The sequence below is a fragment of the Leuresthes tenuis genome, unplaced genomic scaffold (assembly GCF_036924035.1).
Source record: "Leuresthes tenuis unplaced genomic scaffold, fLeuTen1.0.hap1 SCAF_8, whole genome shotgun sequence".
Lineage (NCBI taxonomy): Eukaryota > Metazoa > Chordata > Actinopteri > Atheriniformes > Atherinopsidae > Leuresthes > Leuresthes tenuis.
The window spans coordinates 29,742,169-29,754,252 of record NW_027325362.1 but is presented as its reverse complement, the minus strand read 5'-3'; the positions used below and the strand labels follow the sequence as shown (position 1 = coordinate 29,754,252).

General features: G+C 42.8%; 1 non-coding gene across 1 annotated transcript; it reads left to right on the top strand.

Moving 5' to 3' along the window:
• Positions 1–11,643: 11,643 nt before the first annotated feature.
• On the top strand, positions 11,644–11,757 carry LOC140313542 (U5 spliceosomal RNA). The gene has a single exon (XR_011917060.1). It is a non-coding gene; the product is annotated as a U5 spliceosomal RNA (small nuclear RNA).
• The last annotated feature ends 327 nt before the right edge of the window (positions 11,758–12,084 follow it).

The following is a 12,084-nucleotide window of genomic DNA, read 5'->3' as shown; positions in this document are numbered from 1 at the left end:
CCACCCATAATTAATGAAAAGCGGGCCACAAGTAGGTTCGAATGCCCAACCATACATCATCAAAAGCGGGAGTGGATGTGTTCGGCTACAAGAAGGTTTGAATGCCCAACCATAGTTTGTAAGAAGCGGGTAAGAAAAGGTTCGAATGCCCGAATATACACCATCAAAAGAGGGAGAGGAGGTGTTCCGGTGTAAGACGGTGTGAATGTCCGACCATAGTTGGTAAAAAGCGGGTAAGAAAAGGTTAAAATACCCGAATATACACCATCAAAAGCGGTAGCGGAGGTGTTCGGCTGCAAGAAGGTGTGACAGTCCGACCAAAGTTTGGAAAAAGCAGTTAAGAAAAGGCTCAAATATCCAACTAAAATTATAGGTGTGAATGTCATATCATAATTTGAAAAAAGCTGATGAGAAAGGGTGCGAATGCCCGACTATACACCATCAAATGCGGGAGGGGAGATGTTCGGCTGTGAGTAGGTGTGAATCTCCAACCATAATTGCTGAAAAATGTGTTAGAAAAGGTAAGAATGCCGGACCATACATCATCAAAAGCGGGAGAGGTGGTGTTCGGCTGCAAGAAGGTGTGAATGTTCGACTAAAGTTTTTAAAAAGTGGGTAAGACAAGGTGCGAATGCCCGATAATGTATGATCAAAAGCGGGAGCGGAGGTGTTCAGCTGCAAGAAGGTGTGAATGTCCACCCATAATTCCTGAAAAATGGGTAAAAAAAAAGGTGCGAATGCCCAACCATACATCATCAAAAGAGGGAGCGGAGGTGTTCCTGTGTAAGACGGTGTGAATGTCCGACCATAGTTGGTAAAAAGCGGGTAAGAAAAGTTTAAAATACCCGACTGTACACAATCAATAGCGGGAGCGGAGTTTTTCGGCTGCAAGAAGGTGTGAACGTCTGACCAAAGTTTGTAAAAAGCAGTTAAGAAAAGGTTTGAATATCTAACCAAACATAATCAAAAGCGGGAGCAGAGCGGTTTGACTGCAAGTAGGTGTGAATGTCAGATCATAATTTGCAAAAAGCTGATGAGAAAGGGTGAGATTGCCCGACTATACACAATCAAATGCGGGAGTGGAAGTGTTCGGCTGTGAGTAGGTGTGAATGTCCGACCATAATTGCTGAAAAATGTGTTAGAAAAGGTAAGAATGCCGGACCATTCATCATCAAAAGCGGGACAGGTGTTCGGCTGCAAGAAGCTGTGAATGTCCAGCCATAATTACTCACAAACGGGTAAGAAAAGGTAGTATTGCCAGACCATACATGATCAAAACAGGGAGCGGAGGTGGTTCAGCTGCAAGAAGGTGTGAATGTCCGACTAAAGTTTGTAAGAAGCGGGTAAGACAAGGTGCGAATGCCCTACAATGTATGAAGTTTTCAGGAGGTTTTCAGCTGCAAGAAGGTCTGAATGTCTGAATTATGTGTGGTCTGAATGTCCACCCATAATTCCTGAAAAATGGGTAAAAAAAGGTGCGAATGCCCAAACATGCATCATCAAAAGGAGGAGAGGATGTGTTCGGCTGCAAGAAAGTGTGAATGTTCGACTAAAGTTTGTAAAAAGCGGGTAAGACAAGGTGCGAATGCCCGACAATGTATGATCAAAAGTGGGAGCGGAGGTGTTCAGTTGCAAGAAGGTCTGAATGTCCATCAATAATTGCTAGAAAACATGAAAGAAAATTTTCGAATATCAAACCGCACATGATCATAAGTGGGAGAGGAGGTGTTCAGCTGCAAGAAGGTGTGAATGTCCACACATAATTACTGAAAAATGGGTAAGAAAAGGTGCGAATGCCCAACCATACATCATCAAAAGCAGGAGTGGATGTGTTTGGCGACAAGAAGGTTTGAATGCCCGACCATAGTTTGTAAAAAGCGCGTAAGAAAAGGTTTGAATGCCCGAACATACACCATCAAAACAGGGAGCGGAGGTGTTCCGGTGTAAGACGGTATGAATGTTCGACCTTAGTTGGCAAAAAGCGGGTAAGAAAAGGTGAAAATACCCGACTGTACACAATCAATAGCGGTAGCAGAGTTGTTCGGCTACAAGAAGGTGTGAAAGTCCGACCATGGTTTGTAAAAAGCAGGTAAGAAAAGGTTCGAATGCCCGAATATACACCATCAAAAGCGGAAGCGGAGGTGTTCGGCTTCAAGAAGGTGTGAACGTCCGACCAAAGTTTGTAAAAAGCAGTTAAGAAAAGTTTCGAATATCCAACCAAACATAATCAAAAGCGGGAGAGAAGGTGTTCGACTGCAAGTAGGTGTGAATGTCAGATCATAATTTGTAAAAAGCGGGTAAGAAAAGGTAAGAATGCCCAACCATAAATTATCAAAAGCGGCACCAGAGATGTTCGGCTGGTATTTATCAATGTCTAGATAGATTTCAACAAAAAACAACGTTGTATTTTGCAGTAAAAGAAAGAGCAAAGGTTCAGAAATCCGAGAAAAAGCTTTTCATGAGTTCTGCATGATTTCAGATTTTGCTTATAAAATGCATTCCTTCACTCAAACTATGTCAAAACTGTTTTGTCCTTCATATTTATCGATGTCTAGAAAGATTTAAACAAAAAAAAACAACGTTGTACTTTGCAGTAAAAGAAAGATTAAATCAAAAGTTTTAGGAATCCGAGTATAATTCATGAGTTCTGCACGGTTTCGGATTTTACTGTAAAATGAATTCCTTCACTCAAACTATGTTAAAACTGCTTTTAACTTCATATTTATCAATGTCTAGATCGACTTCAACAAAGAACAACATTGGATTTTGCAGTAAAAGAAAGAGCAACACAGAAAGATCAGGAATCCGAGAATAAGCTTCTTTTCATACGTTCTGCGTGATTTGGGATTTTATATATAAAATGAATTCCTTCACTCAAACCAAGATAAAACTGCTTTTAACTTCACATTTATCAACGTCTAGATTGACTTCAACAAAGAACAACATTGTATTTTGCAGTAGAAGAAAGAGCAACACTGAAGGATCAGGAATCCGAGAATAAGCTTATTTTCATACGTTCTGCATGATTTGGGATTTTGCTATAAAATGAATTCCTTCACTCAAACTATGTTAAAACTGCTTATAACTTCATATTTATCAATGTCTAGATCGACCTCAACAAAGAACAACATTGTATTTTGCAGTAGAAGAAAGAGCAACACTGAAGGATCAGGAATCCGAGAAAAAGCTTACTTTCATGAGTTCTGCACGATTTCAGATTTTCCTATAAAATTAATTGCTTTGCTAAAACCAAGTTAAAATTGCTTTGTCCTTTATGGTTATCCATGTCTAAAAATGTATCAAACATACTTTATGCTTATATTATCCTGAATGAGAAAGAAGCATCCCTTTGGTTGAGCAATACGTTCCTTTTGAGGAGTTATGCATGATTTCAGATCATCACTTCTTCTACTGCAAAGTCCAATGTTGTTCTTTGTTGAAGTCGATCTAGACATTGATAAATATGAAGGTAAAAGCAGTTTTCACTCGGTTTGAGTGAAGGAATTTATTTAATAGCAAAATCCCAAATCATGCAGAACTCCTTAAAAGGAACGAATGGCAAGTGTGGTTCTTTCTCATTCAGGGTAATATGAGGAACTTTATGCTTCAAACATTTTTAGACATGGATAACTATGAAGGACAAAGCAGTTTTAACGTAGTTTGAGTGAAGGAATTCATTTTAAAACAAAATCCCGAAACATGCAGAACACATGAAAAGCTTATTCTCGGATTCCTGATCCTTCAGTGTTGCTCTTTCTTATATTGCAAAGTACAACGTAACTTTTTGTTTTGTTTAAATCTATCTCGACATTGATAAATATGGAATGACAAAGCAGTTTTAACTTGGTTTGAGCAAAGCAATTCATTTTAAAGCAAAATCCGAAATCGTGCAGAACTCATGAAAGCAAGCGTATACTCGGATTCCTGAAACTTTAGATTTGCTCTTTCTTTTACTGCAAAGTACAACGTTATTTTTTTTTGTTTAAATCTTTCTAGACATGGTAAATATGAAGGACAAATCAGTTTTAAAATAGTTTGAGTGAAGGAATGCATTTTATAAGCAAAATCCCAAATCATGCAGAACTCACGAAAAGCTTTTTCTCGCTTTTCACTGCTTTTTACAAACTTTGGTCGGACGTTCACACCTTCTTGCAGCTGAACACCTCCACTTCCTTTTTTGATGGTGTATATTCAGGCATTCGAACATTTTCTTACCCCCTTTTTACAAACCATGGTCGGACTTTCACACCTTCTTGCAGCCGAACACCACCTCTCCCGCTTTTGATGATGTATGGTCCAGCATTCTTATCTTTTCTAACACATTTTTCGGCAATTATGTTCGGACATTCACACCTACTCACAGCCGAACACTTCCACTCCCGCATTTGATGGTGTATAGTCGGGCATTCTCACCCTTTCTCATCAGCTTTTTGCATATTATGATCTGACATTCACACCTACTTGCAGTCGAACAGCTCTGCTCCCGCTTTTGATTATCTTTGGTTGGTTATTCAAACCTTTTCTTAACTGCTTTTTACAAACCATGGGTGGACTTTAACACCTTCTTGCAGCCGAACACCTCCGCTCCCGCTATTGATTGTGTACAGTCGGGAATTTTAACCTTTTCTTACCCGCTTTATACAAACTATGGTCCGACATTCAAACCTTCTTGTAGCCGAAAACCTCCGCTCCCTCTTTTGATCATACATGGTCGGACTTTCACACCTTCTTGTAGCCGAACACATCCGCTCCCGCTATTGATTGTGTACAGTCGGTTATTTTAACCTTTTCTTACCCGCTTTTTACCAACTATGGTCGGACATTCACACCTTCTTACAGTGGAACACCTCCGCTCCCTCTTTTGATGGTGTATGTTCGGGCATTCGAACCTTTTCTTACCCGGTTTTTACAAACTATGCTCGGACATTCAAATAGTCTTGTAGCCGAACACATCCACTCCTGCTTTTGATGATGTATGGTTGGGCATTCGAACCTACTTGTGGCCCGCTTTTCATTAATTATGGGTGGACATTCACACCTTGTCGCAGCCAAACACCTCCGCTCCCTGTTTTGATCATGTATGGTTGGACATTCGCACCTTTTCACACCCGCTTTTTACTATGGTCGGCCATTCACAGCTTCCTCTCCACCATACTTGTATGGTGGGATATTCACACCCACTTGCATCCGAAGATCTCCGCCCCCACTTTTGTTGATATTTAGTCGGTCATTCGCACCTTACCCGCTTTTGGCAAACTATGGCCTTCTTGCAGCCAAACACCTCTGATCTCGCTTTTGATGATGTAAGGTTGGGTATTCAGACCTTGCTTCACCTGCTTTTCACCAAATATAGTCGGACATTCACACCTTCTTGCAGCCGAACACTTCCGCTCCACCTTTTAGTGTTCTATCACACCTTTTTTTTCACCGCATTTTATAGATTATGGTTGGAAATTCTCAACCACTGTCATCCGAAGACCTCTCCTCCCGCTTTTGTTAATATATTTGAACTTTAGTCGGACATTCACACCTTCTTGCAGCTGAAACACCTCCGCTCCCTGTTTTGATCGTGCATGGTCTGGCAATACTACCTTTTCTTACCCGTTTGTGAGTAATTATGGCTGGACATTCACACCTCCTTGCAGCCGAACACCACCTCTCCTGCTTTTGATGATGTATGGACCGGCATTCTTGCCTTTTCTAACACATTTTTCAGCAATTATGGTCGGAGATTCACACCTACTCACAGCCGAACAACTCCGCTACCGCATTCTCACCCTTTCTCATCAGCTTTTTGCAAATTATGATCTGACATTCACACCTACTTGCAGTCGAACAGCTCTGCTCCCGCTTTTGATTATGTTTGGTTGGATATTCGAACCTTTTCTTAACTGCTTTTTACAAACTTTGGTCGGACGTTCACGTCTTCTTGAAGCCGAACACCTCCATTCCCGCTTTTGATGGTGTATATTCGGGCATACAAACCTTTTCTTACCCGCTTTTTACAAACCACGGTCGGACTTTCACACCTTCTTGTAGCCTAACAACTCCGCTCCCTCTTTTGATTGTGTACAGTCGGGTATTTTAACCTTTTCTTACCCGCTTTTTACCAACTATGGTCGGACATTCACACCTTCTCAAAGCGGAACACCTCCGCTCCCTCTTTTGATGGTGTATGTTCGGGCATTCGAATCTTTTCTTACCCGCCTTTTACAAACTATGGTCGGACATTTAAACCTTCTTGTAGCCGAACACATCCACTCCTGCTTTTGATGATGTATGGTTGGGCATTCGCACCTTTTCTTAACCATTTTTCAGTAATTATTGGTGGACATTCAGACCTTCTTGCAGCTGAACACCTCCGCTCCCGCTTTTGATGGTATATAGTCGGGCTTTCGAGCCTTTTCTTCCCCGGTTTTTACAAATTATGGTTGGACATTCAGACCTTGCAGCCGAAAACCTCCGCTCCCTCTTTTGATCATACATTGTCGGGCTTTCGCACCTTGTCTTACCCGCTTTTTATAAACTTTAGTCAGAAATTCACATCTTGCAGCTGAACAACATCCGCTCCCTGTTTTGATCATGTATGGTCTGGCAATACTACCTTTTCTTACCCGTTTGTGAGTAATTATGGCTGGACATTCACACCTACTCACAGCCGAACACCACTTCTCCCACTTTTGATGATGTATGGTCCGGCATTCTAGTCTCTTCTAACACATTTTTCAGCAATTATGGTCGGACATTCACACCTACTCACAGCCGAACACTTCCGCTCCCGCATTTGATGGTGTATAGTCGGGCATTCTTACCCTTTCTCATCAGCTTTTTGCAAATTATGATCTGACATTCACACCTACTTGCAGTCGAACAGCTCTGCTCCCGCTTTTGATTATGTTTGGTTGGATATTCGAACGTTTTCTTAACTGCTTTTTACAAACTTTGGTCGGACGTTCACACCTTCTTGCAGCCGAACACCTCCGCTTCCGCTTTTGATGGTATATATTCGGGCATTCGAACCTTTTCTTACCCGCTTTTTACAAACCATGGTCGGACTTTCACACCTTCTTGTAGCCGAACACATCCACTCCCGCTATTGATTGTGTACAGTCGGGTATTTGAACCTTTTCTTACCCGCTTTTTAAAAACTATGGTCGGACATTCACACCTTCTTACAGCGGAACACCTCCGCTCCCTCTTTTAATGGTGTATGTTCGGGCATTCGAACCTTTTCTTACCCACTTTTTACAAACTATGCTCGGACATTCAAATCTTCTTGTAGCCAAACACATCCACTCCTGGTTTTGATGATGTATGGTTGGGCATTCGAACCTACTTGTTGCCCGCTTTTCATTAATTATGGGTGGACATTCACACCTTGTCGCAGCCAAACACCTCCGCTCCCTGTTTTGATCATGTATGGTTGGACATTCGCACCTTTTCTCACCCGCTTTTTGCAAACTATGGTCGGCCATTCACACCTGCCTTCTTGCAGCCAAACACCTCTGATCTCGCTTTTGATGATGTAAGGTTTGGCATTCAGACCTTGCTTCACCTGCTTTTCACTAAATATAGTCAGACATTCACACCTTCTTGCAGCCCAACACTTCCGCTCCACCTTTTAGTGTTCTATCACACCTTTTTTTTCACCGCATTTTATAGATTATGGTTGGAAATTCTCAACCACTCTCATCCGAAGACCTCTCCTCCCGCTTTTGTTAATATATTTGAACTTTAGTCGGACATTCACACCTTCTTGCAGCTGAAACACCTCCGCTCCCTGTTTTGATCGTGCATGGTCTGGCAATACTACCTTTTCTTACCCGTTTGTGAGTAATTATGGCTGGACATTCACACCTACTTGCAGCCGAACACCACCTCTCCCGCTTTTGATGATGTATGGACCGGCATTCTTGCCTTTTCTAACACATTTTTCAGCAATTATGGTCGGAGATTCACACCTACTCACAGCCGAACAACTCCGCTACCGCATTCTCACCCTTTCTCATCAGCTTTTTGCAAATTATGATCTGACATTCACACCTTCTTACAGCGGAACACCTCCGCTCCCTCTTTTAATGGTGTATGTTCGGGCATTCGAACCTTTTCTTACCCACTTTTTACAAACTATGCTCGGACATTCAAATCTTCTTGTAGCCAAACACATCCACTCCTGGTTTTGATGATGTATGGTTGGGCATTCGAACCTACTTGTTGCCCGCTTTTCATTAATTATGGGTGGACATTCACACCTTGTCGCAGCCAAACACCTCCGCTCCCTGTTTTGATCATGTATGGTTGGACATTCGCACCTTTTCTCACCCGCTTTTTGCAAACTATGGTCGGCCATTCACACCTGCCTTCTTGCAGCCAAACACCTCTGATCTCGCTTTTGATGATGTAAGGTTTGGCATTCAGACCTTGCTTCACCTGCTTTTCACTAAATATAGTCAGACATTCACACCTTCTTGCAGCCCAACACTTCCGCTCCACCTTTTAGTGTTCTATCACACCTTTTTTTTCACCGCATTTTATAGATTATGGTTGGAAATTCTCAACCACTCTCATCCGAAGACCTCTCCTCCCGCTTTTGTTAATATATTTGAACTTTAGTCGGACATTCACACCTTCTTGCAGCTGAAACACCTCCGCTCCCTGTTTTGATCGTGCATGGTCTGGCAATACTACCTTTTCTTACCCGTTTGTGAGTAATTATGGCTGGACATTCACACCTACTTGCAGCCGAACACCACCTCTCCCGCTTTTGATGATGTATGGACCGGCATTCTTGCCTTTTCTAACACATTTTTCAGCAATTATGGTCGGAGATTCACACCTACTCACAGCCGAACAACTCCGCTACCGCATTCTCACCCTTTCTCATCAGCTTTTTGCAAATTATGATCTGACATTCACACCTACTTGCAGTCGAACAGCTCTGCTCCCGCTTTTGATTATGTTTGGTTGGATATTCGAACCTTTTCTTAACTGCTTTTTACAAACTTTGGTCGGACGTTCACGTCTTCTTGAACCCGAACACCTCCGTTCCCGCTTTTGATGGTGTATATTCGGGCATACAAACCTTTTCTTACCCGCTTTTTACAAACCACGGTCGGACTTTCACACCTTCTTGTAGCCTAACAACTCCGCTCCCTCTTTTGATTGTGTACAGTCGGGTATTTTAACCTTTTCTTACCCGCTTTTTACCAACTATGGTCGGACATTCACACCTTCTCAAAGCGGAACACCTCCGCTCCCTCTTTTGATGGTGTATGTTCAGGCATTCGAAACTTTTCTTACCCGCCTTTTACAAACTATGGTCGGACATTCAAACCTTCTTGTAGCCGAACACATCCACTCCTGCTTTTGATGATGTATGGTTGGGCATTCGCACCTTTTCTTAACCATTTTTCAGTAATTATTGGTGGACATTCACACCTTCTTGCAGCTGAACACCTCCGCTCCCGCTTTTGATGGTATATAGTCGGGCTTTCGAGCCTTTTCTTCCCCGGTTTTTACAAATTATGGTTGGACATTCAGACCTTGCAGCCGAAAACCTCCGCTCCCTCTTTTGATCATACATTGTCGGGCTTTCGCACCTTGTCTTACCCGCTTTTTATAAACTTTAGTCAGAAATTCACATCTTGCAGCTGAACAACATCCGCTCCCTGTTTTGATCATGTATGGTCTGGCAATACTACCTTTTCTTACCCGTTTGTGAGTAATTATGGCTGGACATTCACACCTACTCACAGCCGAACACCACTTCTCCCACTTTTGATGATGTATGGTCCGGCATTCTAGTCTTTTCTAAGACATTTTTCAGCAATTATGGTCGGACATTCACACCTACTCACAGCCGAACACTTCCGCTCCCGCATTTGATGGTGTATAGTCGGGCATTCTCACCCTTTCTCATCAGCTTTTTGCAAATTATGATCTGACATTCACACCTACTTGCAGTCGAACAGCTCTGCTCCCGCTTTTGATTATGTTTGGTTGGATATTCTAACGTTTTCTTAACTGCTTTTTACAAACTTTGGTCGGACGTTCACACCTTCTTGCAGCCGAACACCTCCGCTTCCGCTTTTGATGGTATATATTCGGGCATTCGAACCTTTTCTTACCCGCTTTTTACAAACCATGGTCGGACTTTCACACCTTCTTGTAGCCGAACACATCCACTCCCGCTATTGATTGTGTACAGTCGGGTATTTTAACCTTTTCTTACCCGCTTTTTACAAACTATGGTCGGACATTCACACCTTCTTACAGCGGAACACCTCCGCTCCCTCTTTTAATGGTGTATGTTCGGGCATTCAAATCTTTTCTTACCCGCTTTTTAAAAACTATGCTCGGACATTCAAATCTTCTTGTAGCCAAACACATCCACTCCTGCTTTTGATGATGTATGGTTGGGCATTCGAACCTACTTGTTGCCCGCTTTTCATTAATTATGGGTGGACATTCACACCTTGTCGCAGCCAAACACCTCCGCTCCCTGTTTTGATCATGTATGGTTGGACATTCGCACCTTTTCTCACCCGCTTTTTGCAAACTATGGTCGGCCATTCACACCTGCCTTCTTGCAGCCAAACACCTCTGATCTCGCTTTTGATGATGTAAGGTTTTTGCATTCAGACCTTGCTTCACCTGCTTTTCACTAAATATAGTCGGACATTCACACCTTCTTGCAGCCCAACACTTCCGCTCCACCTTTTAGTGTTCTATCACACCTTTTTTTTCACCGCATTTTATAGATTATGGTTGGAAATTCTCAACCACTCATCCGAAGACCTCTCCTCCCGCTTTTGTTAATATATTTGAACTTTAGTCGGACATTCACACCTTCTTGCAGCTGAAACACCTCCGCTCCCTGTTTTGATCATGCATGGTCTGGCAATACTACCTTTTCTTACCCGTTTGTGAGTAATTATGGCTGGACATTCACACCTACTTGCAGCCGAACACCACCTCTCCCGCTTTTGATGATGTATGGACCGGCATTCTTGCCTTTTCTTACACATTTTTCAGTAATTATGGTCGGACATTCACACCTACTCACAGCTGAACAACTCCGCTACCACATTTGATGGTGTATAGTCGGGCATTCTCACCCTTTCTCATCAGCTTTTTGCAAATTATGATCTGACATTCACACCTACTTGCAGTCGAACAGCTCTGCTCCCGCTTTTGATTATGTTTGGTTGGATATTCAAACCTTTTCTGAACTGCTTTTTACAAACTTTGGTCGGACGTTCACGTCTTCTTGAAGCCGAACATAGTTTGAGTGAAGGAATTCATTTTATAGATAAAATCCCAAGAGTCTGCTGAGAAAAGAGAGTGAATGAGAAGTAGACTTTAACACGGCTCTGGGAGCGAGCCGAGTGTGGGCTAACTGGGAGAATTGCTTGAAAGAAACGCGACACCGAATGAGCGGTCAGGACAAAGCCTCAATACGGTGTTCCTGTGGTGTTTTTGTTGCTGCCTTGTCTTTTGCACAGAGTAAAAGACAAGGCAGCCATCGAATAGGGCCCGATTGTTCCTACTTGGTCAGCCGAGGAGCAAGGGGGGGGGGGTCACCATGGGGAAATTGGCTATGCCAACTAGCCTGATGCCCTGCTCCAGCAGTGACGGATAATCGTACTCTAGTTTCTCTTCATAACGTACAAGTCTTTCGCCTTTTACTAAAGACTTCCGTGGAGAGCAGCACTAATGAGTTGTTTCTATTTTTGGCAGGCTTTACCTTTGCGGGTGAAGCCCTTTCTGTCTGTGCAAAAGAAATCTTGTTACTGTGTAGAGTGACTTCTCTGAGTAGAGTCGCCTTACTTGTTGCGACTGTGCCGATGTTCGAAGCTGGAGTGCAAAGTTGTTGCTTGAATGGTGCTTGAATGGTTCTTGCTGGAGCGTGCGGGAGTGCAAAGTTATACCATTTAAAAGGGCTGAAAAGTGCTCAGTGCAGCGGGTGGGCGGAGGTGCAAAGTGACACTCTGGCCACCTATGGCCATAAAAAGAACACCGCTACAAGTGCGCATTGTGCCAGGAAGGGCCCTCGGACGTGAACCAGTGGACAGTTATTGCACA